General features: G+C 46.7%; 1 protein-coding gene across 1 annotated transcript in view; it reads right to left on the bottom strand.

The window, feature by feature from the left end:
• The window catches only part of PIGQ (phosphatidylinositol glycan anchor biosynthesis, class Q), a 29,907-nt gene that overhangs the window by 28,986 nt on the left and 649 nt on the right, over positions 1-272 (bottom strand). The window lies entirely within an intron of this gene.

Raw genomic sequence — 272 nt, 5'->3', positions numbered from 1 at the left:
TAGTGAAAGTGGTCCCTGCCTGTGGCAGGGGGTTGGAACTGGATGAGCTTTAAGGTCCCTTCCAACCTAAACCAATCTGTCATTCAACATTTAATAGCAGCTCTGTGTCAGCCTGTGTCCAACAGAACAATTTTGTACCAACTGTATTTCTCACTAGAGTTGAACAGGACCCCTTCAAACGCCTAAACACGAATCACATTTCCATGCAAAACGTAAGCTGCCAGATGCTGCACCACTTACCTACTCCTGCAGACACCAGAGACGAGTGAAAG

This window comes from Nestor notabilis, unplaced genomic scaffold (genome assembly GCF_000696875.1).
Source record: "Nestor notabilis isolate BGI_N333 unplaced genomic scaffold, ASM69687v1 scaffold29371, whole genome shotgun sequence".
NCBI lineage: Eukaryota > Metazoa > Chordata > Aves > Psittaciformes > Psittacidae > Nestor > Nestor notabilis.
This window is presented reverse-complemented; position numbering and strand designations above follow the sequence as displayed.